Source organism: Eulemur rufifrons, chromosome 7, assembly GCF_041146395.1.
Source record: "Eulemur rufifrons isolate Redbay chromosome 7, OSU_ERuf_1, whole genome shotgun sequence".
NCBI lineage: Eukaryota > Metazoa > Chordata > Mammalia > Primates > Lemuridae > Eulemur > Eulemur rufifrons.
The window spans coordinates 127,475,430-127,486,799 of record NC_090989.1 but is presented as its reverse complement, the minus strand read 5'-3'; the positions used below and the strand labels follow the sequence as shown (position 1 = coordinate 127,486,799).

The following is an 11,370-nucleotide window of genomic DNA, read 5'->3' as shown; positions in this document are numbered from 1 at the left end:
GAGATGTGAAAGTGTAGAGAACCTGTGCCCCAGGCCCAAAGTAGAGCCCTGGGAATGTGGGAAGGTGGGAAGACCTCTGAGAAGACATGGGTACATGATGTGTCTGAGCCAAGAGTTGGCCAACCTTTTCTTAAAGCACTAGGAATAAATATTTTGCCTTTGTGTGCCATACAGTCTCTGTCACAACCACTCAATTCTATCATCAGCATGAAAGTAGCTACAGACAATACGTAAATGAATGAATGTGGCTATGTTCCAATAAAACTTTATTTGCATAAACAGGCAGTACGTCAGGTTTGGCCTGTGGGCCATAGTTTGCCCATTCCTGGTCTAAACCAACAGAGCTTCAGGTAACCCATGAGAGCTTCCTACATCCCAACATGATCCAGGAGGCCCAGAATTACACCATGTGCTAGAGAGTAGCATGGAAGTTGGGAAGGGCTTTGGAGAGCTTCTCTGAGATTCCAGCATCCAGCATGGTGGGAGAAGTAGCCAAGCCTTGGCTCTTAAGAACCCTTGCTGAGGTGGAAGGATGCTAGGCCTCACTTTCCTACAGTGTTTTGGGACCACGTAAGCCACCAGAGCAGTTAAAAACCTCAGCAAAGGAGAAAAGGAGAGGGTGACCATAGATTGACTCTGTTTCTCCAACCCTTTCAGAATGGAGGCTCGAAATAGAAACTGAGTTATGTTTAAAAGGCAGGACTACTTCTCCCGTGGACTTCTTGGTAGTCAGCCAGTAGGAGATCCTTGTCACCATCATTTTGCCTCCTCCAGTGCCATGGGACCCTACACATCCCCATCATGCATGAGTACATGTCCAGCAGGTGCCCAGATTGGCAATGCCTGCTGGAAGCTTTACTGCCTGGAACACAGCATCCAGCCCAGTGGCCAGATGCCAACAGACAAGACCATTGGGTGAGGAGATGACTGCTTCAACACCTTCTCCAGTGAGACAGGCACTGCCAAGCATGTGCCCAGGGCAGCGTTTGTAGACCTGGAACCCACCGTCATTGACAAAATTTGCACTAGCACCTACTGCTAGCTCTTCCACCCCAAGTGACTCATCTCAGGCAAGGAAGATGCTGCCAATAACTGTGCCCGTGGGCTCTACAGCATTGGCAAGGAGATCATTGACCTTGTCTTGGACTGAATTTGCAAGCTGGCCAACCAGTGCACAGGTTTTCAGGACTTCTTGATTCTTCACAGCTTTGGTGGGGGAACTGGTTCTGGGTTCACCTCCTGCTGATGGGACATCTCTCTGTTGGTCATGGCAAGAAGCCCAAGCTGGAATTCTCCATTTACCCAGCCCCCAGGTTTCTGTAGCTATTTTTGAGCCCTACAACTTTTTTTTTTTTAAAGCCAGGTTTATTTCTTAGTCCTATGTTTGCAAGAATGATATATTTTCCTTTTTTGTTAATTTGACTTTTTTTCTCTGAAACCTGATACATATTTTACACTTACAGCACATCACTAGCCACATTTCAAGTGTTTAATAGCCACACTCTGAGCTAGTAGCTGCCATGTTCAACATTGAAGCTGTAGATGCCACAATCTTCCCTTTTACCCCTTCCCAGGACAGTCAGACCAGCCCCACCGGCCCTGCCCTGACTGACTCAGAGTGAGTTCAGAAGAAGGTTGTTGTGTAGGGAGAGTGCAGGCCTCAGCTGTTGGAGGCCTGGGAGAAGAGTGAGGGAAGGAAATCAAAAAGTCTCCCTTTAGATGCAGTAAGGAGACCAGGAGGACAAAAGAACTCATGGGATAACCATTTGTAAGGAATTTCAATAATTCAGGTACAAGACAAGGTCTGTGTGTATGACCATTCTAGGAAAACCTGTGCCATGGGTTAATAAAAATCTAAATGAAGCCACATTTTCCAGCCATTGCTCACTTTTAATAGTTTGTAAGTAAAAGATGAATAGAATAGTAAATCAATGTTAAAAAATAATTTTCAATTATCAAGAATAATAAACAAATAGAATAACTTGATGTTCACACATTTCTAAAAGAAATAGCCATAATTTATATGTACACTTTAGTACATAGTTTATAGTTCAATTAACATCTATGGATAAAAATTGGAGAGTTCACCCAGACACTGGTGCATTAGGCAGGTTCAAAAATGGGGTGTCCTGTAACTTAGAGTGTGTGAGAGCTGCTGTATATTGAATGATTTTGCAAGATCTGTGTGCTTCATCTCTAGTCTAGTGGGTTTAGAAATTTAAGTTACACTCAGAGAGTGGACCTGTTGAATCTTAAAAACCAAGCCAAATCTGGAAACAAAGAGTCTAAAGTGAAGAGCCCCGTCAGGGGGGGTTGGAATTTGGGGGCATGGCTGGTAACACTGCACCAAAATGGAAACCCTGCATTTCTGTGCACTGAAACAGCAAACAAAAATCACTTCCTTTTAACTTGTTCCCAAACAAACAGGGAGATGGTCATAGATTTCAGGATAAACATGAAAATTATGCTTTTAAAGTCAGCTGTTCAATGTTTTGAGAAATTAAATTCATGAGGTGACAATGGATTACCATGAATGTCTGTTTGGACAATACCTTTCCCACATCTCTAGGACCAGCACTGTCTTATCAAAAAATACTATAAGCCATGTACCTCATTTTAAATGTTCTAGTAGCAATATTTATAAAAGTGAAAATAACCAGGTGGAAATAATTGAAATAATATTTTATTTTACTCAATATATCAAAAATATTATTTCAACATGTAATATAAAACATCATTAATGAGATATTCTACACTTTGATGAGAAATCTGTGAAATTTGGTGCATATTTTATACTTAGAGTACATCACTGGCCACATTTCAAGTGCTCAATAGCCACATGTGGCCAGTGGCTACCATATTGGACCTCGCTCCTTCAGGTATCCTGTGATCACCATGGAGTGATGAGAAACAAGGCCTGCTTTCTGCCAGACATGGCCAGAGCTCTCTTCCCCTTCAACCAGCACAAAGCTGCTTCACAAACTGTGAGTTCAGTGCAGTCAGCAAATTTCACTGAATGGAGACTCTTAATATCACTGATTTAAACATGCGGCATGTGTGGAGACCCTGATTATTTCCACCCACAAAATAGGAATAATGCTTAGCTGTTAATGATAGCTAAGTGTCAAACAGCAAACACTCAGCATGACACCTCGAGCTGATCACATGTCCTTCTTTTTCTTTCTTTTCTTTTTTTTGGAAATTGAGATCTTTAAAAGCCTTCTTGAAATTGGATCCTTTTTACCCTTAGATTTGATAAATGGCATATGTGTTGGGAGATGGGGACCAGGGGTGAAAAGATTCCTGTTTTTACAGCTGACATGTTGCCTGGGAAAAAGTCCTAGGGAAGAATAGTTTGGGTAGAGGAGAAAGAAAAGAATTTTCCTGCAACCCTATCTTGCTAGCACTTCTTGCTGCCTGGAAACTCTGGCCAAAGTGGTGAACATTACGTCAGGTCACAAACTGCCAAATAGGAGGCTGACACTGACAGTAGTGATTAAAATCTACCTTGAAAAACATAAAATAAAAATACAGATTAGCCAATGTGTTCAAGGGTGTGTTTTCTTTTCTCTGGGGTAGAAGTGGAGGCTACTCTCCCAAGTCAGGAGGCAGCTGGGCTTTGAAATGCCCCAGGATTTGGAAGGTCTGGCTCTTAGAATTGCTCTCATCAATGCATTCACAGCAGAACCAGTGACTTGCCAGTTTCTGGGGATTTTAGAAGGGTCAGTCAGTGTGTCTCTCTCTTCCACCACAAAAAGAACAAAAGGTGCAGGCCATTTAAGCTAGCTAGCCTGTCTGGTTTTGGACCGTACTAATTGATAATCTCATAAAACATCCCCAAAGGAAGTCAAGCACATGGGTGTGTCTATACAACCTGAGCCAATATGGCCCAGGCCGAAAATGTTTTGCCACCTGAAAGAGTTGCTGCATTGCCAAATTGGCTCCAGAAGGCACAACCAGGACCAGTGGGCAAGAGCTGCTGGAAGCAATTTTCAATTCATTATTTGGAAAAAGCTCCCAGAAATCAAGAGTCCAACAATGGTATGGATTCTGGGAGAAGAGAGCTTCAAATCAACGGGTTTGTTCAAGCATGGATTGGGTGGCCATTTCTCAGGCAGGTTGCACTGGGAAATCTTACATTCTGTAGGGTCCCTTCACTCAGTTAACTGTGAACCTCTGTGTGTCCAGCACTGGGATCATAGATCTCAAAGAACTCTGAGGTTCATGATTCCACCCATTGTTGGTGCCTAAAATCACAGGGTTAAATCTCAAATTGGGTGAGTTTGAAGGAGTATGGCCCATTCTGAGCCTGACATCCATATAAGGCACCCTGTTCCAATAAGGCAATGAAATCAAGCAAAACATTAGCACTGATACAAGCCTCAGGTCATGCAATCTTCCTGCCTGGAATCTCTCCTCCCTTCCCCTCAGTTTAGTTATTTCCTTTCAGGTGCCAGGCAGGGCCCTACCTCCTGGTGGCCCCTTCTTTGACAACCCAAACTGAGTTGATCTCTCTGTCCTTGGAAACCTTATTACACATACAGTTAACACTGCCAAGCTCCAGTCATTTCATGCATTTTTGACTTCTCAGTAATATTATAAAATTCTTTAAGTTCAGGGGCAAATGTAATCTGCATTCTCTGTATCTAGAACTATGACTGTTCTAGGTTTGTTGCATGAATGGTGAAAAAATATTTAATGAATGGATTGAAAATTCAAGAGTATTAAGAATATTGACAAATCGGAGGAAGGCATGGATCCGGACCTACCACAACACTAGAGGACCGCTCCCCCACAAGAACAGTGGTGTGAATCCACGGAGAATCAACGTGGGACACACAGAGCAAGAAAAGTCTGAGGTGAATGGGAAATAGGATCACGAAATTCTGGAGAGTGTGGGACAGACAATAAACAGCGGAGTGCAGGACGGCTACAACCGCCTCACCCTCGAGTGGGGTGGGGGCAGCCTCTTAGGAAAGCGGCTTATTCTCCCCACTGACTTCCACACCAACTTAATTAGAGACCTGCCTGAAGCCGGTGCAGAATCACCAAGGGAGACATGGGGCTTTGCGGACAGGAGGCATTTTCGGGAAAACAGCTTAGACCCTGGGGGATCTCAGCTGAGACCGCGCTTAGCGAGGAGGGACGGAGCTGTGCCAAGGTGGAAAGCTGCAAAGGGTCCCTGAACAAGGGATTTCTTTGTATCTCCTTGCTTCTTTTTTTGGCGGTTCTCCAGCCGGTGACCCCCGGTGAGCGTCTTTGCTCGCCAGGCCCCCGGCTCTGGTGTTTGCCAAACCCGGAACGTTAATTCCCTCCAGTGCTGGCATTCTGCAGGCGTGCGGGTGCCATCTTGAAATCCACAGCGAAACCGCTGCGGAGCCATAAGGTGCCCAGCGGCTCCCTGGGCGGCTCGCTCCGCTAATCTCTGAATCCACGCCAAGAGCGCGGGATTTACATAAACACGGTGGGCAGGAGACATTACCGGGAAAACAGCTTGGACCCTGGGGGAATCTCAGCCAGGGCCGTGCTTGGCAGGAGGGACGGAGCTGCACTAAGGTGTAAAAAAGCATAGGGTCGCCGAACTATAGATTTTATTTTGGTGTATTTTTCTGCTTTTTTTCGACGGTTCACTAGCCAGACAGCCCCAGCGGGCATCTTTGCTTGCCAGGCCCCTGGCTCCCGTGTTTGCCGAACCTGGAACGTTAATCCCCTCCAGTGCCAGCGTTCTGCGGGCGTGCAGGCGCCATCTTGAAATCCACAGCAAAACCACTGTGGAACCATAAGGTGCCAAGCGGCTCCCTGGGCGGCTCGCTCCTCTAATCTCTGAACTCATGCCAAGAGCACGGGATTTACATAAACACGGTGGGCAGGAGACATTACCGGGAAAACAGCTTGGACCCTGGGAGAATCTCAGCCAGGGCCGTGCTTGGCAGGAGGGACGGAGCTGCGAGAAGGTGTAAAAAAAACAAAGGATCGCTAAACTACAGATTTTATTTTTTTTTTATATTTTATTTTATTTTATTTCTTTCTCCTTTTCTTTTTTCTTTTTTGCCTTGCGTTGCCCTGCTTTGCCCTGCCTTGCCCTGCCTTGCCCTGCCCTGCCTTGCCTTGCCTTGCTTTTTTTTTTTTTTCTTTTCTCTTTTTGCCTTCTAGCTGGGGAGCCATGGTGGGCTTCAGAACTCGCCAGGCCCCCGGCTCTGGTGCCTGCCGGACCCTGAGCAGTCAACCTCAGTGTCAGCGATCTGCGGGCACGCGATCGCCATCTTGGGGCCCACAGCCTAGCCGCTGTGGAGCCATAGGGTGCCAAGAGGCTCCCTGGGCAACTCCCTCCCCTGGTCTGCGGACCCTCTATAGGGGCCCTGCCCTTGTGTAAACACTGAGTACTTCTCCAGACGCAAGAGTGTGGAGCCTGGTCCCTGGAGACATTGGGGCAGGGCAGCCTTTTGCCCATGGGAGCTGCAGCAGCTGGGGCGCTGAGCAAGTGAGGGCACTGTCCACTCCCCGTAGCTAGTATCTTTTCTGTGGAAAGAGACAGAAACCACCCCTATAGAGGAAGAACCAAGGGGAAAACAAACAAACAAAAAAACCAAACAAACAGAGAGAATTTCTGTCTGCAACTAGTATGGACCCTGCCTGCTTACTGAAAGACCACAACACAGTGTCTTAACTCGCCAAAGCGGTCTTGGATTACTCTAATCCTCTAGGGCTGAACCCACCAGAAGCAGCCCCCCAACTGAAGTAGAAAAAACTCTAAACAATACACAAGAGTCTCCCCCTCTTGACAAAGGAAGCCACATACCTAGACTGCTTCACAGCCTAAGAACAGAGTACAAAGTGTGCTGTTAACCAGACTAAAACTGTAAGAAAAGATCCAACGATAAATCTAGATGGGAAGGGACCAGTGAAAAAACACGGAGAGCACAAAGAATCAAATGGAAAGCTCACCCCCAAAGAGAAATACCAGCTCTAAACCATTTGACACAAACCAGCCTCAAAATACCAACATGTTACAGGAAGAATTTCAATTATGGATCATAAACAAGCTGAATAATATACAAGAAACAATGGATAACCAACACAAAGAAACCACAGAAAAATACAACATTTGGAAGAAAAATTCACTAAAGAAATTGAAATATTGAAGAAAGACCAAACTGAACTCCTAGAAATGAAGAAGTCACTCAGAGAGCTACAAAACACTGTGGAAAGTCTCAAGAGCAGGGTAGATCAAACAGAGGAAAGAATCTCAGAGATTGAAGATAACTCTTTCCAACTAAATAAGTCAGTCACAGAGATAGAACAAAGAAATAAGAGAAATGATCTGAGTCTTCAAGAAATGTGGGATTATGTGAAGAAACCTAATGAGAGAGTTATTGGCATTCCTGAGGGTGAAGAAGATAATAAGCAAGGGTTGGACAAGCTATTTGAAGACATAATTGAGAAAAATTTTCCAGGCTTTGCTAAAACTCTAGACATACAGGTTCAAGAAGCTCAAAGGACCCCTGGGAGATTCATAGCAAATAGGAAAACACCACGCCACGTAGTCATCAGACTGAACAAAATATCCACTAAAGAGTCCCTTCTTCAAGCTGTAAGGAGAAAGAAACAAGTAACATACATACAAAGGAAAGGCCATTATAATTATACCAGATTTCTCAACTGAAACCTTACAAGCAAGAAGAGGTTGGGGCCCCATTCTCACGCTTCTGAAACAGAATAATGCCCAGCCTAGAATCTTGTACCCAGCTAAGCTAAGTTTTCTATACGAAGGAGAAATTAAGACATTCTTAGATAAACAAAGGCTGAGGGAATTCACCAAGACAAGACCAGCCCTCCAAGAAGTACTCAAAAGAGAGTTACACACGGATCAGCACAAGAAAGATCCACGAATGTAAAACTACTCAAGAGCTAAAGATCAAATTCCAGATACCACAATGGCTCAAGAGAGAAAACATAGCAATGAAGTTCTACCCAACAAGCTGAACAGAAATCTGTCCCACTTATCAGTTCTCTCAGTAAATGTGAATGGCTTGAATTCCCCACTCAAGAGACATAGACTGGCCCAATGGATAAAAAAACACAAACCAAGTATCTGCTGTCTTCAGGAAACTCACCTAACCTGCAAAGATGCATTTAGACTGAAAATAAAAGAATGGAAATCGATATTTCAAGCAAACGGTAACCAAAAGAAAGCTGGTGTGGCAGTCTTAATTCCCAATAACTTAGCTTTCAAACTAACAAAAGTAATAAAAGACAAAGATGGTTACTATATACAGGTTAAAGGCACAATTCAACAAGAAGCCATGACTATACTCAATATATATGCACCCAACCTAGGTGCACCCAGATTCATAAAGCAAACCCTACTAGATCTGAACCAAATGATAGATAACTATACTGTAATAGCTGGAGACTTTAGCACCCCACTGACAGTACAGGACAAATCGTCCAAACAGAAAATAAACAAAGACATAATGGACTTAAATAGAATGCTAGAACAAATGGGCCTGACTGACATCTACAGGACATTCTACCCAAAGTCCACAGAATATACATTCTTCTCATCAGCTCATGGGACATTCTCTAAGATCTACCATATCCTAGGACATAAAGCATGTCTTAAAAAATTTAAAAAAATAGAAATTATACCATGCACCTTCCCAGATCACAGCAGAATAAAAGTAACAATGAACCTGAGCAGAAACCCTCATTCCTACTCAAAGTCATGGAAGCTAAACAACTTTCTCCTGAACAATTATTCTATAAAGGAAGAAATCAAAAGTTTCTTTGAATTAAATGACAATGGAGATACAACTTATCAAAATCTATGGGACACAGCTAAAGCAGTCCTGAGAGGAAAATTCATATCCATAAATGCTTATATCACAAAGACAGAAAACTTGCAAATAGACAACCTAATGAATATATTCAAAGAGCTGGAGAAAGAACAGAATGACCCCAAACCCAGCAGAAGGCGAGAAATTACTAAGATCAAATCAGAATTAAATGAAAAGGACAACAAAGAAACCATAAGGGAAATTAATAAAACAAAAAGTTGGTTCTTTGAAAAGATAAACAAAATAGACACACCTCTGGCTAGACTAACCAAGAGCACAAAAGAAAAATCTCTAATAACCTCCATTAAGAACATGAAAGGAGAAATCACAACCGATGCCACAGAGATACAAGATATCATCTATGAATTCTACAAAAATCTTTATGCACACAAACTGGAGAATGCAGAGGAAATGGACAAATTTTTAGAAACACATAGTCTTCCCAGGCTCAACCAGGAAGAAATAGAGTACCTGAATAGACCAATATCAAGAACTGAAATCGAAACAGCAATAAAAAACCTTCCCAAAAAGAAAAGCCCTGGTCCAGATGGGTTCACACCCGAATTTTACCATACATACAAAGAGAACTGGTGCCCATCCTACATAAACTATTCTCCAATATTGAGAAGGATGGAATTCTCCCCAACACGTTCTACCAAGCCAATATAACATTGATACCAAAACCAGGAAAGGATGCAACAACAATAGAGAACTACAGACCAATTTCTCTTATGAATATAGATGCAAAAATTCTCAATAAAATACTAGCAAATCGAATCCAAGTACTTATCAAAAAAATAATCCACCACGACCAAGTGGGCTTCATCCCAGAAATGCAGGGGTGGTTCAACATACGTAAATCTATAAATGTAATTCACCACATAAATAGAAGCAAAAACAAAAACCATATGATCCTCTCAATAGAGGCAGAAAAAGCATTTGACAAAATTCCACACTCTTTTATTATAAGAACGCTTAACAAAATAGGCGTAGATGGAACCTACCTAAAAATGATACAAGCCATATATGACAAACCCACAGCCAACATCATTCTGAATGGGGAAAAATTGAAAGCATTCCCACTTAGAACTGGAACCAGACAGGGCTGCCCACTGTCCCCATTACTTTTCAACATAGTATTGGAAGTCCTTGCGAGAGCTATCAGGCAAGAGAGCAAAATCAAGGGAGTCCAAATAGGGAAAGAAAAGATAAAACTCCCACTTTTTGCTGATGATATGATGTTATATCTCGAAAACCCCTAGGATTCAACCATGAGACTCCTGGAATTGATTAACGAATATAGCAAAGTCTCAGGCTACAAAATCAATATACACAAATCAGAAGCATTTATATATGCCAATAACAGTCAATTGGAGAACCAAATTAAAGACTCAGTACCCTTCAAAATAGCAACAAAGAAAATAAAATATCTAGGAATATATCTAACTAAAGAGGTAAAGGACCTCTATAAGGAAAACTATGAAACACTGAGAAAAGAAATAGCAGAACTTGCAAATAGGTGGAAAACTATACCATGCTCGTGGATCGGAAGAATCAACATTGTTAAAATGTCTATACTACCCAAAGTGATCTACAGATTCAATGTAATCCCTATTAAACTAACAACATCATTCTTCACAGACGTAGAGAAAATAATTATACACTTTGTATGGAATCAGAGAAGACCCCGTATAGCAAAAGCAATTTTAAGCAATAAAAACAAAATAGGAGGTATCAATTTGCCAGACTTCAAACTATACTACAAGGCTGTGGTTCTTAAAACAGTCTGGTACTGGCACAAGTGCAGGGACACAGACCAGTGGAACACAACAGAAAATCCAAATATAAAACCATCCTCATATAGACACCTAATCTTTGACAAAGCAGGCAAGAACATACTCTGGGGACAAGAATCCCTATTCAATAAATGGTGCTGGGAAAATTGGTTAGCCACATGTAGAAGACTGAAACAGGACCCACAGCTTTCACCTCTCACAAAAATCAAATCACAATGGATAATAGACTTAAACCCTAGGTGTGAAACGATTAGAATTCTAGAAGAAAATGTAGGAAAGACTCTTACAGACATTGGCCTAGGCAAGGAATTTATGAAGAAGACCCCTAAGGCAATCACAGCAACATCAAAAATAAATGAATGGGACATGATTAAATTAAAAAGCTTCTGCACAGCCAAAGAAACAGTCACGAGAATAAACAGACCACCTACAGAATGGGAAAAAATTTTTGCATACTACCCATCAGATAAAGGACTGATAACAAGAATCTATTTAGAACTCAGGAAAATCAGCAAGAAAAAAATCAAACAACCCTATCAAAAAGTGGCAAATGACATGAATAGAAACTTCTCAAAAGAAGATATAAGAATGGCTAACAAACATATGAAAAAATGCTCAACATCCCTAATCATCAGGGAAATGCAAATCAAAAGCACAATGAGATATCACTTAACCCCAGTGAAAATGGCCTTTATCAAAAAATCCCAAAACAACACATGTTGGTGTGGATGTGGAGA

The 11,370-nt window shown here is 42.3% G+C and overlaps 1 pseudogene; it reads left to right on the top strand.

The window, feature by feature from the left end:
- Window positions 1–805: 805 nt before the first annotated feature.
- LOC138385799 (tubulin alpha-1C chain pseudogene) lies at window positions 806–1,376 on the top strand (annotated as a pseudogene).
- The last annotated feature ends 9,994 nt before the right edge of the window (window positions 1,377–11,370 follow it).